The 18172-nt window shown below is 50.6% G+C and overlaps 1 long non-coding RNA gene across 1 annotated transcript in view; it reads right to left on the minus strand.

Moving 5' to 3' along the window:
• LOC141073464 (uncharacterized) overlaps positions 1-14690 on the minus strand; it is a 30995-nt gene extending 16305 nt beyond the window's left edge. Inside the window, exon 1 of the long non-coding RNA XR_012226964.1 lies at positions 14387-14690. This is a non-coding gene — a long non-coding RNA (uncharacterized lncRNA). The remainder of the gene's footprint in view (positions 1-14386) is intronic.
• Positions 14691-18172: the final 3482 nt, after the last annotated feature.

Raw genomic sequence — 18172 nt, forward strand, 5'->3', positions numbered from 1 at the left:
GGATATGCATGATGGATATATGGGCACTGGACTATGGGATGGAAGATATGTATGATGGGTATATGGGCACGGGACTATGGGATGGAGGATATGTATGATGGGTATATGGGCATGGGACTATGGGATGAAGGATATGTATGATGGGTATATGGGCACGGGCCTATGGGATGGCGGATATGTATATGGGCACGGGACTATGGGATGGAGGATGTATGATGGGTATATGGGCACTGGACTATGGGATGGAGGATATGTATGATGGGTATATGGGCACGGGACTATGGGATGGAGGATATGTATGATGGGTATATGGGCACGGGACTATGAGATGAGGGATGTGTGATGGGTATATGGGCACTGGACTATGGGATGGCCGATATGTATATGGGCACGGGACTATGGGATGGCGGATATGTATGATGGGTATATGGGCACGGGACTATGGGATGGAAGATATGTATGATGGGTATATGGGCACGGGACTATGGGATGGCAGATATGTATGATGGGTATATAGGCACTGGACTATGGGATGGCGGATATGTATGATGGGTATATGGGCACGGGACTATGAGATGAGGGATGTGTGATGGGTATATGGGCACTGGACTATGGGATGGCGGATATGTATATGGGCACGGGACTATGGGATGGCGGATATGTATGATGGGTATATGGGCACGGGACTATGGGATGGAAGATATGTATGATGGGTATATGGGCATGGGACTATGGGATGGCAGATATGTATGATGGGTATATGGGCACGGGACTATGGAATGGAGGATATGTATGATGGGTATATAGGCACTGGACTATGGGATGGCAGATATGTATGATGGGTATATGGGCACTGGACTATGGGATGAAGGATATGTATGATGGGTATATGGGCACTGGACTATGGGATGAAGGATATGTATGATGGGTATATGGGCACGGGCCTATGGGATGGAGGATATGTATATGGGCACGGGCCTATGGGATTTAGGATATGTATGATGGGTATATGGGCACTGGACTATGGGATGGAAGATATGTATGATGGGTATATGGGCACGGGACTATGGGATGGAGGATATGTATGATGGGTATATGGGCATGGGACTATGGGATGAAGGATATGTATGATGGGTATATGGGCACGGGCCTATGGGATGGCGGATATGTATATGGGCACGGGACTATGGGATGGAGGATGTATGATGGGTATATGGGCACGGGCCTATGGGATGGCGGATATGTATATGGGCACGGGACTATGGGATGGAGGATGTATGATGGGTATATGGGCACTGGACTATGGGATGGCGGATATGTATGATGGGTATATGGGCACGGGACTATGAGATGAAGGACATGTATGATGGGTATATGGGCACGGGCCTATGGGATGGCGGATATGTATATGGGCACGGGACTATGGGATGGAGGATATGTATGATGGGTATATGGGCACTGGACTATGGGATGGAGGATATGTATGATGGGTATATGGGCACGGGACTATGGGAAGGCGGATATGCATGATGGGCATATGGGCACGGGACTATGGGATGGAGGATGTATGATGAGCATATGGGCACGGGACTATGGGATGGAGAATATGTATGATGGGTATATGGGCACGGGACTATGGGATGGAGGATGTGTGATGGGCATATGGGCACGGGACTATGGGATGGCGTTTATGTATGATGGGCATATGGGCACGGGACTATGGGATGGAGGATGTGTGATGGGTATATGGGCACTGGACTATGGGATGGAGGATATGTATGATGGGCATATGGGCACGGGACTATGGGATGAAGGATATGTATATGGGCACGGGACTATGGGATGGAGGATGTGTGATGGGTATATGGGCACTGGACTATGGGATGGAGGTTATGTATGATGGGTATATAGACACTGGACTATGGGATGGCAGATATGTATGATGGGTATATGGGCACGGGACTATGGGATGGAGGATATGTATGATGGGTATATGGGCACGGGACTATGGGATGGAAGATATGAATGATGGGTATATGTGCATGGGACTATGGGATGGCAGATATGTATGATGGGTATATGGGCACGGGACTATGGAATGGAGGATATGTATGATGGGTATATGGGCACGGGACTATGGGATGGAAGATATGTGTGATGGGTATATGGGCATAGGACTATGGGATGGCAGATATGTATGATGGGTATATGGGCACTGGACTATGGGATGAAGGATATGTATGATGGGTATATGGGCACGGGCCTATGGGATGGCGGATATGTATATGGGCACGGGCCTATGGGATGGAGGATATGTATGATGGGTATATGGGCACAGGACTATGGGATGAAGGATATGTATGATGGGTATATGGGCACGGGCCTATGGGATGGCGGATATGTATATGGGCACGTGCCTATGGGATTAAGGATATGTATGATGGGTATATGGGCACTGGACTATGGGATGGAAGATATGTATGATGGGTATATGGGCACGGGACTATGGGATGGAGGATATGTATGATGGGTATATGGGCATGGGACTATGGGATGAAGGATATGTATGATGGTATATGGGCACGGGCCTATGGGATGGCGGATATGTATATGGGCACGGGACTATGGGATGGAGGATGTATGATGGGTATATGGGCACTGGACTATGGGATGGATGATATGTATGATGGATATATGGGCACGGGACTATGGGATGGAGGATATGTATGATGGGTATATGGGCACGGGACTATGAGATGAGGGATGTGTGATGGGTATATGGGCACTGGACTATGGGATGGCGGATATGTATATGGGCACTGGACTATGGGATGGCGGATATGTATGATGGATATATGGGCACGGGACTATGGGATGGAAGATATGTATGATGGGTATATGGGCACGGGACTATGGGATGAAGGATATGTATTATGGGTATATGGGCACGGGCCTATGGGATGGCGGATATGTATATGGGCACGGGCCTATGGGATTTAGGATATGTATGATGGGTATATGGGCACTGGACTATGGGATGGAGGATATGTATGATGGGTATATGGGCATGGGACTATGGGATGAAGGATATGTATGATGGGTATATGGGCACGGGCCTATGGGATGGCGGATATGTATATGGGCACGGGACTATGGGATGGAGGATGTATGATGGGTATATGGGCACGGGCCTATGGGATGGCGGATATGTATATGGGCACGGGACTATGGGATGGAGGATGTATGATGGGTATATGGGCACGGGACTATGGGATGGAGGATATGTATGATGGGTATATGGGCACGGGACTATGAGATGAGGGATGTGTGATGGGTATATGGGCACTGGACTATGGGATGGCGGATATGTATGATGGGTATATGGGCACGGGACTATGAGATGGAGGACATGTATGATGGGTATATGGGCACTGGACTATGGGATGGCGGATATGTATGATGGGTATATGGGCACGGGACTATGAGATGAAGGACATGTATGATGGGTATATGGGCACGGGCCTATGGGATGGCGGATATGTATATGGGCACGGGACTATGGGATGGAGGATGTGTGATGGGTATATGGGCACGGGACTATGGGATGGTGGATATGTATGATGGGCATATGGGCACTGGACTATGGGATGGAGGATATGTATGATGGGTATATGGGCACGGGACTATGGGAAGGCGGATATGCATGATGGGCATATGGGCACGGGACTATGGGATGGAGGATGTATGATGAGCATATGGGCACGGGACTATGGGATGGAGAATATGTATGATGGGTATATGGGCACGGGACTATGGGATGGAGGATGTGTGATGGGCATATGGGCACTGGACTATGGGATGGAGGATATGTATGATGGGCATATGGGCACGGGACTATGGGATGAAGGATATGTATATGGGCACGGGACTATGGGATGGAGGATGTGTGATGGGTATATGGGCACTGGACTATGGGATGGAGGTTATGTATGATGGGTATATAGACACTGGACTATGGAATGGAGGATATGTATGATGGGTATATGGGCACGGGACTATGGGATGGCAGATATGTATGATGGGTATATGGGCACGGGACTATGGGATGGAAGATATGTATGATGGGTATATGGGCACTGGACTATGGGATGGCAGATATGTATGATGGGTATATGGGCACGGGACTATGGGATGGAGGATATGTATGATGGGTATATGGGCACGGGACTATGGGATGGAAGATATGTATGATGGGTATATGGGCATGGGACTATGGGATGGAGGATATGTATGATGGGTATATGGGCACAGGACTATGGGATGGAAGATATGTATGATGGGTATATGGGCATGGGACTATGGGATGGCAGATATGTATGATGGGTATATGGGCACTGGACTATGGGATGAAGGATATGTATGATGGGTATATGGGCACGGGCCTATGGGATGGCGGATATGTATATGGGCACGGGCCTATGGGATGGAGGATATGTATGATGGGTATATGGGCACAGGACTATGGGATGAAGGATATGTATATGGGCACGGGCCTATGGGATTAAGGATATGTATGATGGGTATATGGGCACTGGACTATGGGATGGAAGATATGTATGATGGGTATATGGGCATGGGACTATGGGATGGAGGATATGTATGATGGGTATATGGGCATGGGACTATGGGATGAAGGATATGTATGATGGGTATATGGGCACGGGCCTATGGGATGGCGGATATGTATATGGGCACGGGACTATGGGATGGAGGATGTATGATGGGTATATGGGCACTGGACTATGGGATGGAGGATATGTATGATGGGTATATGGGCACGGGACTATGGGATGGAGGATATGTATGATGGGTATATGGGCACGGGACTATGAGATGAGGGATGTGTGATGGGTATATGGGCACTGGACTATGGGATGGCGGATATGTATATGGGCACGGGACTATGGGATGGCGGATATGTATGATGGGTATATGGGCACGGGACTATGGGATGGAAGATATGTATGATGGGTATATGGGCACGGGACTATGGGATGGAAGATATGTATGATGGGTATATGGGCACGGGACTATGGGATGGCAGATATGTATGATGGGTATATGGGCACGGGACTATGGAATGGAGGATATGTATGATGGGTATATAGGCACTGGACTATGGGATGGCGGATATGTATGATGGGTATATGGGCACGGGACTATGGGATGGCGGATATGTATATGGGCACGGGACTATGGGATGGCGGATATGTATGATGGGTATATGGGCACGGGACTATGGGATGGAAGATATGTATGATGGGTATATGGGCATGGGACTATGGGATGGCAGATATGTATGATGGGTATATGGGCAAGGGACTATGGAATGGAGGATATGTATGATGGGTATATGGGCACTGGACTATGGGATGAAGGATATGTATGATGGGTATATGGGCACGGGCCTATGGGATGGCGGATATGTATATGGGCATATGGGCACTGGACTATGGGATGGAAGATATGTATGATGGGTATATGGGCACGGGACTATGGGATGGAGGATATGTATGATGGGTATATGGGCATGGGACTATGGGATGAAGGATATGTATGATGGGTATATGGGCACGGGCCTATGGGATGGCGGATATGTATATGGGCACGGGACTATGGGATGGAGGATGTATGATGGGTATATGGGCACGGGCCTATGGGATGGTGGATATGTATATGGGCACGGGACTATGGGATGGAGGATGTATGATGGGTATATGGGCACGGGACTATGGGATGGAAGATATGTATGATGGGTATATGGGCATGGGACTATGGGATGGCAGATATGTATGATGGGTATATGGGCACGGGACTATGGAATGGAGGATATGTATGATGGGTATATAGGCACTGGACTATGGGATGGCGGATATGTATGATGGGTATATGGGCACGGGACTATGAGATGAGGGATGTGTGATGGGTATATGGGCTCTGGACTATGGGATGGCGGATATGTATATGGACACGGGACTATGGGATGGCGGATATGTATGATGGGTATATGGGCACGGGACTATGGGATGGAAGATATGTATGATGGGTATATGGGCACGGGACTATGGGATGGAAGATATGTATGATGGGTATATGGGCATGGGACTATGGGATGGCAGATATCTATGATGGGTATATGGGCACGGGACTATGGGATGGAGGATATGTATGATGGGTATATAGGCACTGGACTATGGGATGGCAGATATGTATGATGGGTATATGGGCACTGGACTATGGGATGAAGGATATGTATGATGGGTATATGGGCACTGGACTATGGGATGAAGGATATGTATGATGTGTATATGGGCACGGGCCTATGGGATGGCGGATATGTATATGGGCACGGGCCTATGGGATTTAGGATATGTATGATGGGTATATGGGCACTGGACTATGGGATGGAAGATATGTATGATGGGTATATGGGCACGGGACTATGGGATGGAGGATATGTATGATGGGTATATGGGCATGGGACTATGGGATGAAGGATATGTATGATGGGTATATGGGCACGGGCCTATGGGATGGCGGATATGTATATGGGCACGGGACTATGGGATGGAGGATGTATGATGGGTATATGGGCACGGGCCTATGGGATGGTGGATATGTATATGGGCACGGGACTATGGGATGGAGGATATGTATGATGGGTATATGGGCACGGGACTATGGGATGGAGGATATGTATGATGGGTATATGGGCACGGGACTATGGGATGGAGGATATGTATGATGGGTATATGGGCACGGGACTATGGGATGGAGGATGTGTGATGGGTATATGGGCACTGGACTATAGGATGGCGGATATGTATGATGGGTATATGGGCACGGGACTATGAGATGGAGGACATGTATGATGGGTATATGGGCACTGGACTATGGGATGGCGGATATGTATGATGGGTATATGGGCACGGGACTTTGAGATGAAGGACATGTATGATGGGTATATGGGCACGGGCCTATGGGATGGCGGATATGTATATGGGCACGGGACTATGGGATGGAGGATATGTATGATGGGTATATGGGCACGGGACTATGGGAAGGCGGATATGCATGATGGGCATATGGGCACGGGACTATGGGATGGAGGATGTATGATGAGCATATGGGCACGGGACTATTGGATGGAGAATATGTATGATGGGTATATGGGCACGGGACTATGGGATGGAGGATGTGTGATGGGCATATGGGCACGGGACTATGGGATGGCGTTTATGTATGATGGGCATATGGGCACGGGACTATGGGATGGAGGGTGTGTGATGGGTATATAGGCACTGGACTATGGGATGGAGGATATGTATGATTGGCATATGGGCACGGGACTATGGGATGAAGGATATGTATATGGGCACGGGACTATGGGATGGCGGATATGTATGATGGGCATATGGGCACTGGACTATGGGATGGAGGATATGTGTGATGGGTATATGGGCACGGGACTATGGGATGGCGGATATGTATGATGGGCATATGGGCACTGGACTATGGGATGGAGGATATGTATGATGGGTATATGGGCACGGGACTATGGGAAGGCGGATATGCATGATGGGCATATGGGCACGGGACTATGGGATGGAGGATGTATGATGAGCATATGGGTACGGGACTATGGGATGGAGAATATGTATGATGGGTATATGGGCACTGGACTATGGAATGGAGGATATGTATGATGGGTATATAGACACGGGACTATGGGATGCCGGATTTGTATGATGGGTATATGGGCTTGGGACTATGAGATGAAGGATGTATGATGGGTATATGGGCATGAGACTATGGGATGGAGGATGTGTGATGGGTATATGGGCACGGGACTATGGGATGGAGGATAATTATAATTTGCTATAACTAACCGTAGTTAGTTACTATGCCCGGGCAGCGCCGGGCTCTTCAGCTAGTCATTTCTATCATTCATTTATGTATGCATTTATCAGTTTATGTTCTCTATTACAGAGGTGCATATACATGAACCATTTTCATACTTTTATGTGTTTAGTTAACCATACAATTACCATTCTCTTAGATCTATCACCATTTGTATCTTCAATATTTAGTTTCTCAGATACAGTAATCATTTCAGACCGGGGAGAGGGCCTTTCCATTGATTTTCATGCCACAAAAATGTATTACGCTTCACAAGCCGCCACCTAACAGCAACTAAATAATCTATCCTGATCTCACACTTGAGTCAATGGAATTGTATCAGATGATCAAACTAGAAAAACGCATTTATAATCGATGATAGAAAAGTTTCCTAAAGGGGGTTTTACACTAAGCGATATCGCTATGTGTGATACTTACCAACGACCGGCTCCCCCGCTCCATTTCTCGTCGTCAGTTTCCTGCTGTGACGACGAGCGACGCGTGGAGGCGGGCGGGATGACGTCAGGATCGCTGTGTGTGAATGGTAAGTATCGTGCGCTGCGTCTCTGCTGCATCGCTGTGAGATCTTTCTGTATGAAAGCTCACTAGCGATCATTTAGCGATGCACCAGTGATCCTGACCGGGTCGGATCGCTCGTCGGATCGCTGGTGCATCCAGTGGCGGATTATAATGAGGTCAATTTGGGCAGTTGCCCCGGGCCCAGTGGGGTTAAGGGGCCCACAGCCCAGGCCAGTAAATTGCCCCATTATAATCCGCCACCGCGCAGGGCCGGATTATAGGCAGGGCAGGCGGGGCTTCAGCCCCGGGGCCCCCACCACAAGAGCTTCTAAGGGGGCCCCCACCACAAGAGCTTCTAAGGGGGCCCCCACCACATTCCTGCTGGCTGCTGCAATGGCACTCCATCTTCTCCCCACCTAAAAGTGAGTGACCGTGGGGGCGGCATTATGTGCTCTGCTACCAGCAGCATCTACAAGTAGCGTGAACGCTGGTGCTGCTGGTAGCGAGCAAAGGCTTGTGATGAGATCACAGGAGGGAAGGTGTCAGGACCCCCGATCATGTGACCCCTGTCTCCTCCCCTCCTGTGACCTCATCACAGGTCCTGTGCGCACAGCACACAGCACTGAGAGCAGCCATGTATGTGGAGTGTGGCTCTGCGGGTGGAGGTCAGTGCTGGAGGCTCCATTATTCTCTATGTGGAGTGCGGCTCTGCGGGTGGAGGTCGGTGCTGGAGGCTCCATTATTCTCTATGTGGAGTGTGGCTCTGCGGGTGGAGGTCGGTGCTGGAGGCTCCATTATTCTCTATGTGGAGTGTGGCTCTGCGGGTGGAGGTCGGTGCTGGAGGCCCCATTATTCTCTATGTGGAGTGTGGCTCTGCGGGTGGAGGTCGGTGCTGGAGGCTCCATTATTCTCTATGTGGAGTGCGGCTCTGCGGGTGGAGGTCGGTGCTGGAGGCCCCATTATTCTCTATGTGGAGTGTGGCTCTGCGGGTGGAGGTCGGTGCTGGAGGCTCCATTATTCTCTATGTGGAGTGTGGCTCTGCGGGTGGAGGTCGGTGCTGGAGGCTCCATTATTCTCTATGTGGAGTGCGGCTCTGCGGGTGGAGGTCGGTGCTGGAGGCCCCATTATTCTCTATGTGGAGTGTGGCTCTGCGGGTGGAGGTCGGTGCTGGAGGCTCCATTATTCTCTATGTGGAGTGCGGCTCTGCGGGTGGAGGTCGGTGCTGGAGGCCCCATTATTCTCTATGTGGAGTGCGGCTCTGCGGGTGGAGGTCGGTGCTGGAGGCCCCATTATTCTGTATGTGTAGTGTGGAGTGCGGGTGGAGGTCGGTGCTGGAGGCTCCATTATTCTCTATGTGGAGTGCGGCTCTGCGGGTGGGGGTCGGTGCTGGAGGCCCCATTATTCTCTATGTAGAGTGCGGCTCTGCGGGTGGAGGTCGGTGCTGGAGGCCCCATTATTCTATATGTGGAGTGCGGCTCTGCGGGTGGAGGTCGGTGCTGGAGGCTCCATTATTCTCTATGAGGAGTGCGGCTCTGCGGGTGGAGGTCCGTGCTGGAGGCTCCATTATTCTCTATGTGGAGTGCGGCTCTGCGGGTGGAGGTAGGTGCTGGAGGCTCCATTATTCTCTATGTAGAGTGCGGCTCTGCGGGTGGAGGTCGGTGCTGGAGGCCCCATTATTCTCTATGTGGAGTGCGGCTCTGCGGGTGGAGGTCGGTGCCGGAGGCTCCATTATTCTTTATGTGGAGTGCGGCTCTGCGGGTGGAGGTCGGTGCCGGAGGCTCCATTATTCTCTATGAGGAGTGCGGCTCTGCGGGTGGAGGTCCGTGCTGGAGGCTCCATTATTCTCTATGTGGAGTGCGGCTCTGCGGGTGGAGGTAGGTGCTGGAGGCTCCATTATTCTCTATGTAGAGTGCGGCTCTGCGGGTGGAGGTAGGTGCTGGAGGCTCCATTATTCTCTATGTAGAGTGCGGCTCTGCGGGTGGAGGTCGGTGCTGGAGGCCCCATTATTCTCTATGTGGAGTGCGGCTCTGCGGGTGGAGGTCGGTGCCGGAGGCTCCATTATTCTTTATGTGGAGTGCGGCTCTGCGGGTGGAGGTCGGTGCTGGAGGCTCCATTATTCTCTATGTGGAGTGCGGCTCTGCGGGTGGAGGTCGGTGCTGGAGGCTCCATTATTCTCTATGTGGAGTGCGGCTCTGCGGGTGGAGGTCGGTGCTGGAGGCTCCATTATTCTCTATGTGGAGTGGGGCTCTGCGGGTGGAGGTCAGTGCTGGAGGCTCCATTATTCTCTATGTGGAGTGGGGCTCTGCGGGTGGAGGTCGGTGCTGGAGGCTCCATTATTCTCTATGTGGAGTGCGGCTCTGCGGGTGGAGGTCGGTGCTGGGGGCTCCATTATTCTCTATGTGGAGTGCGGCTCTGCGGGTGGAGGTCGGTGCCGGAGGCCCCATTATTCTCTATGTGGAGTGCGGCTCTGCGGGTGGAGGTCGGTGCCGGAGGCTCCATTATTCTCTATGTGGAGTGCGGCTCTGCGGGTGGAGGTCAGTGCTGGAGGCTCCATTATTCTCTATGTGGAGTGCGGCTCTGCGGGTGGAGGTCAGTGCTGGAGGCTCCATTATTCTCTATGTGGAGTGCGGCTCTGCGGGTGGAGGTCGGTGCTGGAGGCTCCATTATTCTCTATGTGGAGTGCGGCTCTGCGGGTGGAGGTCAGTGCTGGAGGCTCCATTATTCTCTATGTGGAGTGAGGCTCTGCGGGTGGAGGTCAGTGCTGGAGGCCCCATTATTCTCTATGTGGAGTGCGGCTCTGCGGGTGGAGGTCAGTGCTGGAGGCTCCATTATTCTCTATGTGGAGTGGGGCTCTGCGGGTGGAGGTCGGTGCTGGAGGCTCCATTATTCTCTATGTGGAGTGTGACTCTGCGGGTGGAGGTCTGTGCTGGAGGCTCCTTTATTCTCTATGTGGAGTGCGGCTCTGCGGGTGGAGGTCAGTGCTGGAGGCTCCATTATTCTCTATGTGGAGTGTGGCTCTGCGGGTGGAGGTCGGTGCTGGAGGCTCCATTATTCTCAATGTGGAGTGCGGTTCTGCGGGTGGAGGTCGGTGCTGGAGGCTCCATTATTCTCTATGTGGAGTGCGGCTCTGCGGGTGGAGGTCGGTGCTGGAGGCTCCATTATTCTCTATGTGGAGTGCGGCTCTGCGGGTGGAGGTCGGTGCTGGAGGCTCCATTATTCTCTATGTGGAGTGTGGCTCTGCGGGTGGAGGTCGGTGCTGGAGGCTCCATTATTCTCTATGTGGAGTGTGACTCTGCGGGTGGAGGTCGGTGCTGGAGGCCCCATTATTCTCTATGTGGAGTGCGGCTCTGCGGGTGGAGGTCGGTGCTGGAGGCTCCATTATTCTCTATGTGGAGTGCGGCTCTGCGGGTGGAGGTCGGTGCTGGAGGCTCCATTATTCTCTATGTGGAGTGCGGCTCTGCGGGTGGAGGTCAGTGCTGGAGGCTCCATTATTCTCTATGTGGAGTGCGGCTCTGCGGGTGGAGGTCGGTGCTGGAGGCTCCATTATTCTCTATGTGGAGTGCGGCTCTGCGGGTGGAGGTCGGTGCTGGAGGCTCCATTATTCTCTATGTGGAGTGCGGCTCTGCGGGTGGAGGTCGGTGCTGGAGGCTCCATTATTCTCTATGTGGAGTGCGGCTCTGCGGGTGGAGGTCGGTGCTGGAGGCTCCATTATTCTCTATGTGGAGTGCGGCTCTGCGGGTGGAGGTCGGTGCTGGAGGCTCCATTATTCTCTATGAGGAGTGCGGCTCTGCGGGTGGAGGTAGGTGCTGGAGGCCCCATTATTCTCTATGTGGAGTGCGGCTCTGCGGGTGGAGGTCGGTGCTGGAGGCCCCATTATTCTCTATGTAGAGTGCGGCTCTACGATTCGTGACCCCCGTCACGTGACGAGGGGGGCCCACAGAGTCTGAACTGCCCCGGGCCCTGGCTACCCTTAATCCACCCCTGGGTGCATCGCTAAATGTAAAAGGGCCTTAAGAGTGGATCACCACATAGAAGAACTAACAATTCACAAGACAAAATCCCATTTTTACATACATTCATCCGTTTTCATATAAATTCCACAAAGTCATCAGTCGGCAGTGGTCGATCTTAGAGAGTGAGAAAAACCCTTCTTCCATGTTTCAGACAATAATAGTCATCACATACACACAGAAATCACAATTTGAGGTTACTTTACGCGTGATTCCACCTACGTGGTCTACGCCTGGTGTATGCTGGAGAAACAACACAATCGATTTGTGATAGAATTTCACAACACAAGTCCAATGTCAGATGCAATAGACTACATTTGCCTATTCGCTATTATTTTCACAATATGAATCTTACCATCACACAACTATGATCCCGGTTCTTAAGCAAGTCCCCATCCAAAGACAAGAATATTAAGGCTGTGTGCACACGCTGCGGATTTTGCTGCGGTTCCTCAGCGGTTTTGGCCGCTGCGGACCCGCAGCAGTTTCTGCTGCGGTGTACAGTACCATGATTCCCTATGGGAATCAAAAACCGCAGTGCAGACGGTGCGGAATTTTCCGCGCGGATTATCTGCGGTTTTCAATCCGCAGAAAGAATTGACATGTCAATTCTTTCTGCGGATTCTGCTGCGGTTTGCCATCTCCTCCATTGAGGAGATGAAAAACCGCAGGGCAAAACCACAGAGCAATCCGCAGGTAAAACCGCAGGTCTTTTGACCTGCGGTTTCACCTGCGGATTTTACAAAATCCGCGCGGATGAATCCGCACCTAATCCGCAGCGTGTGCACACAGCCTAAGTGGGGCTGTACAAAAGGAGAGAGCCGTTATGGATCCACAACCTGCATACTCTGGATAAAAAGGGTCCTAATAGAGAGTTCATCAAATCAATATTTATGTCAGTCTCAAAACTGTGGGCCATGAACATATGGTCAGAATCGCCTTATACATGCGCATACTGCTTGTTTATATGAGAAACCTGAAAATTGGCCTGTCCTAGTTATTTTTAAGATCTGATGATTTTTAAGAACATTATACATTTTGACCCCTTTTATTTTTAAGAAATTAAGGTTTTCTCCTTTTATTATGTGTAAAGACTTGTTGATAGTTATGTATAGTTCTTGGCTGAGGGCCTTGTTCTGTGTCTACTACTGCGCCATTATGACCAACCAGGTTCTTCATGGCTGAAGAGGACCCTCTCATCTAACCTGCTCTACATCTTTCTTGTATCAGGACTTGGCTCACTAGTCATACATTTTCTGATAATTTGGCTTTGGAGCCCTGAACCTTCCAGGAACGATGCTCGGATGTCCAAGGAACGTTCTTGCTACATACAATATACGGAGTAATAACTTACATCCAAGGCTCTATCTAACCCTTCTCTATAGCTTTCATCTCCACGATGTTGATATCATGGTTTTGAATCCGGTGAGTTTCTGTAGCCACCACACACATTTTTCTATGATATATCCTATAATTATAAAACTTGTTGCTGTCCTATGAGTGAAGTAAAGAGCAGGGAACCTCTCTGTCACCAGAGTCACCATTAGAGATGAGCAAATTTCTTTAAGTGAAACTGAATTCTCATGCCTTGTATTGTTTGGAATTATTTTTTTTTGCATTTGACCCTTCATGAATTCAGCAAAATAGCATCCAGCTGGCCACATGTTGGCTGAACTTCAAAGGGCTGGCAAAAGGTTGAAAAAATACTAACATGCTACTCCCGCAGCCAACCCTGACTGCCACCCTTCTGTCTACATTTTGCACATCTTCCACTTGCTTCCAACTGATCAGTTATGGACTCTGCCCAATAGGCCTCTAAAATCCCTGTGTCACGGTCTGTACTGAATTGGAGTCTATATTATTGCAACCACTAGGGGGCACAGAGGCAGATAACGTACCAGATGACATCCGGGGGTCGGTACACTGGAGAGGCAGTTCGGTAGCAGAGGATCAGCAGAAGGAAGCGCTTGACTAGAGGCTGGAAGCACAATAATCTCGCACGGCAGCAATCACAAGGCCAGGTTTATATAGGGCGTGTAAATTGCAATCAGAGGGCCAATTAGAGAACACAGGGTGGAGCCAATCAGGAACAACAGTCACTGGTATCTGGGTTTTAGAAAGGAGATGTCCAGCTGACTTGAATAGTTCAGGAGGTAGAGCTGCTGGGTCGTGGACAGGAGGTCCTGGGTTTGAATCCTGACACCCTGGGTACTATCAAGACGTATATTGTGACATCATATAGCGTCATTACGGCGCTGACTAATCCTATGGTAATGCTTATCATAAAGGTGTGAAGTCACAACGTGTACCGTAACATCATGTGACACAAAATAAAGGATGGAATCTCCAGCGCTGGACTTCAGTTAAAAATACATCATTTATTGTAAATTCTTAAAATCGAACAGAAAAAAGTATGGATAAGGACATACAGGCAGATGGGGTCTCTGGTGGTCTCCAACCAACGCGTTTCGACCTAGAGGGTCTTACTCATGGTTCGGTGGTGACACAGGGTCATCAGGCCTGGTATGCTGGTAGCCACAGTCCAAAGCAAAGCAGGTGAAAAAAAAGATGCGTCCAGATTACAGTCTGCAGGGACAGAGTCATAGGTGAGTGATGAGGACAGTATTATTTTTTTTTTAAATGCTATGTTTATTATGCTACGGAATAAGGAACAGTCAATAATCCTCAAATTAATTGGATGCAACTTTAATTTCACTGAAAAATTTGTATGATTTGCCAAATTCGAAACTTGAAAAATCCGCTCACCCTTAGCCACCGTGATTTCCAAAACACAATGGAACCCATGCTGCACACATTGGGATCACTCACTATAAAGTGCAAGATTTGCATTTGGTAAATTTGAAGATGTCTGCATGTCCTTGAATAATAAAAACCTGTTCTGCGTGACTGTACGTACTTCCAGGATGGTATACATTTATACACTCCAGAATGTAGAAAAAGAAGAAACTTGAGAACACAGAATTGCTCTTCCCCTCTCCCCATCTGTTACTCACCTTTTATCTCTAACCTCCTCGTTTGGCCTTTCGCAGCTTACTAATTCTCCAACGCATGAAGACGGAAACTCCCTCGACTTGGTCTTCTCTCGGCTTTGTGCAGTGGATGATTTTGCAAACTCCCCTCTCCCGCTCTCTGACCACAATCTTCTTTCATTCTCTATCAAGAACTGCCAGGCCGCTCAGGTCACCCCCACTGTCCATATTTATAGAAACATACTGGCCATTAACACCCAGAAACTTATGAAGAACTTGCAGTCTTCATTGGCCCCTATCTCCTCCCTCTCATGTCCTGATTCTGCATCGAAGCATTACAATGAAACACTTCAAAGTGCCCTGGATGAAATTGCTCCTCCTATACATAGAACACCACAACACAGACGGCGACAACCCTGGCACACCCTGCAAACACGTTTCCTGCAGCGGTGCTCCAGGTGCGCCGAACGTCTGTGGAGAAAATCCAACCTACACGAAGATTTCATCCATTATAAGTTTATGCTTCAAACATACAACACTGCCCTTCACCTCTCCAAACAAACCTATTTCAACACCCTCATCACCTCACTGTCCAATAACCCGAAACGTCTCTTTGACACTTTTCATTCTCTACTCAACCCAAGAGCACAGGTCCCAACCACGGAGCTCCGAGCTGACGATCTGGCCAATTACTTCAAAGAAAAAATTGACCAGATCCGACAGGAAATTATCTCCCAATCACCTCATACCATGCACTGTCCTCCCTCCCCCACTGCATCTTGCTCACTCTCTGATTTTGAACCAGTCACAGAAGAAGTAAGCAGGCTCCTTGCATCTTCTCGCCCAACCACTTGCACCAGTGACCCATTTCCGTCACATCTCCTCCAGTCCCTTTCCCCTTCTGTCACTCCTCACCTAACTAAAATATTTAACCTCTCTCTCTTCTGGTGTCTTTCCCTCCTCATTTAAGCATGTCATCATACATCCACTACTTAAAAAACCATCCCTCGACCAAAACATGGTCCGCTAACTATAGACCTGTCTCTAGTCTTCCCTTCAGCTCTAAACTCCTGGAACACCTGGTCCACTCCCATCTTATCCGCTTATCTCTTTGATAACTCTCTTCTCGACCCTCTCCAATCCGGTTTCCGCTCTTTACACTCTACTGAAACTGCCCTCACTAAAGTCTCTAATGATCTACTAACAGCTAAATCAAATGGTCATTACTCCATGCTAATTCTCTTGGATCTCTCTGCAGCATTCGACACTGTGGATCATCAGCTCCTCCTCACTATGCTCTGTTCCATTGGCCTCAAGGACACCGTTCTCTCCTGGTTCTCCTATCTCTCTGACCTCTCCTTTACTGTATCTTTTGCTGGCTCCTCCTCCTCTCATCTTCCCCGTACTGTTGGGATTCCTCAAGGATCAGTCCTAGGCCCCCTCCTCTTCTCTTTGTACACTGCCCCTATTGGTCAAAATGTGGTGATTGCAGGTACGCAGGATGCAGCGACGAGTCGCGAGACAGTTAGATGCTTTCTATATGAACGTTTATAAGACCAGAGGGAACTCTCCTCAGTCCCGGCCTGATCACCAAAAGGGGTAACACGGGTTGCCCTCGCAGGGGGTTCTATACAAGCACACACAAACGGGTAGAACACGACTACTTCCGGCAACAGCCGGTCACTATAGGGCCGCGGTATGGCCGACTACGGGTCCTTAATTATAAAGTCAACTTAGCCGTCCAGATGTCCCTCGCTGTTCGGGTTGGTGGTCTTTCGGCGTAGTAGTTGCTGGGCCCAGTTGCTGAGGCGATGATGAAGACTTTGCGCACTCTGGCGCGCTGATGACACTTGAGCCCCACAGGCTCCGGCGTAGTCCTTGGACTGTTGGGCCGCAGCCCCTGGCCTGGGGCAAGCGGCAGCGATGTATGGTGGCAAAATCCTGCTTTGAGCAGGGGGTCGGACCAGATGGCCCAGGAGGTCCCTTCCAACTCTACGATTCTATGATTCTAAATGACAGGCCACCTGCTGCGGACCGGAGCGAGACAGTGGTGGCCGCCGGTGGTACTGTACTTGCCGCGGCCACTGGTGAGAACAGGGCGGCTGCAGGTGGCGGGGAACAGGCCGCAGCCGCGAGCTGGAGCGAGACCGCAGCAGCCGCGGGTGACCATGGGTAGGCCGCAGCCGCGGACTGAAGGGAGGCGGCAGCGGGTTGAATTGGGGCCACAGTGGCCGCGGGCTGGAGTGGGGCGGAAATGGCCGCGAATGACCGCAGGCAGGCCGCAGCTGCGGGCTGGAGCGGGGCGGCAAAGGCCGCGAACGACCGCAGGCAGGCCGCAGCCGCGGGCTGGAAGAAGGCGGCGACCGCTGGTTGACGCGGGGCAGTGGTTCTCAGACGGTCGTCTTGGCGCCATCCCACTAATGTCCAGGGGAAGTATCCCTTCTGTCTCTGGCCTCCTTTGTGGCTCTGGTGAGTCGCTCTGGCTCTCAGTCGCTCCCATGATCTCCTGCTCCTTCTGTGTCGTTCTGTTGACTCATTGTCCCGGGAATTCCCCTCCTCCTTTATACTGGTCCCTCCCCCAGCCCATCTGTCTGTCACAACGGTCCGTCCCCGAACTCTGTCCCCCAGAAACAGGTTTCCCCGGAACCCAGGTGACGGTCCCCTTGGTTCTGACCCGGACACTCGACAGGGACC

Source organism: Dendrobates tinctorius, unplaced genomic scaffold, assembly GCF_039654945.1.
Source record: "Dendrobates tinctorius isolate UK_male_01 unplaced genomic scaffold, ASM3965494v1 ptg000301l, whole genome shotgun sequence".
Classification (NCBI taxonomy): domain Eukaryota; kingdom Metazoa; phylum Chordata; class Amphibia; order Anura; family Dendrobatidae; genus Dendrobates; species Dendrobates tinctorius.